Source organism: Trichechus manatus, unplaced genomic scaffold, assembly GCF_000243295.1.
Source record: "Trichechus manatus latirostris isolate Lorelei unplaced genomic scaffold, TriManLat1.0 scaffold00344, whole genome shotgun sequence".
NCBI lineage: Eukaryota > Metazoa > Chordata > Mammalia > Sirenia > Trichechidae > Trichechus > Trichechus manatus.
In genome coordinates this window covers 475200-475785 of record NW_004444280.1, presented here as the reverse complement: position 1 = coordinate 475785, position 586 = coordinate 475200, and the positions used below count along the sequence as shown (strand labels likewise).

Below are 586 nucleotides of genomic sequence, written 5' to 3'. Positions count from 1 at the left end.
TCTACCGCCCTTATTATTTAGAAACGTGCTCTTCTCTCAACTCTACCGCCCTTATTATTTAGAAACGTGCTCTTCTCTCAACTCTACCGCCCTTATTATTTAGCAAATTTCTTACATGAGCACGTGAACATGTTTCAGTAAAACATGTCGCTCTCTCTACTTGAGGATGAGAAACAAGGCTGGCTATTTTTTAAGCGAAGGCCATCACCTGGTGTAAGGATGTGCTTGCGGAGCTTGTCTGGAACCCTGCCCCTTAGATACATATGTTCTTCTTGGCAATTTTGCTCAAAAGAAAACCATCCACTTTTCTTTTCTGATTGCTACAATGCAAGCCTGGTAAAGTCCACCTTTAGTGTTTCCTAGCTAAGAGTGCTTACACTGTTTCACAACATCAGTAAACATCTTACTGAAACAGTAGTAAGTATTTAAGTCTATAGAAGTACACAAACAAAAATCTGCTTCAGAAGAATATTAAGTACCCAAAAAAACTATGCCAATCTTACTAAATTTAATGGTACACTCCATTAAGGAGTTGTCTGACCATCTTAAGATACCAAACTTTAGAGCTGTGATTCTCAAAGGACAA

At 38.4% G+C, this 586-nt stretch overlaps 1 protein-coding gene across 1 annotated transcript in view; it reads right to left on the bottom strand.

The window, feature by feature from the left end:
• Positions 1 to 586, bottom strand: part of SPART (spartin) — a 23324-nt gene that overhangs the window by 8771 nt on the left and 13967 nt on the right. The window lies entirely within an intron of this gene.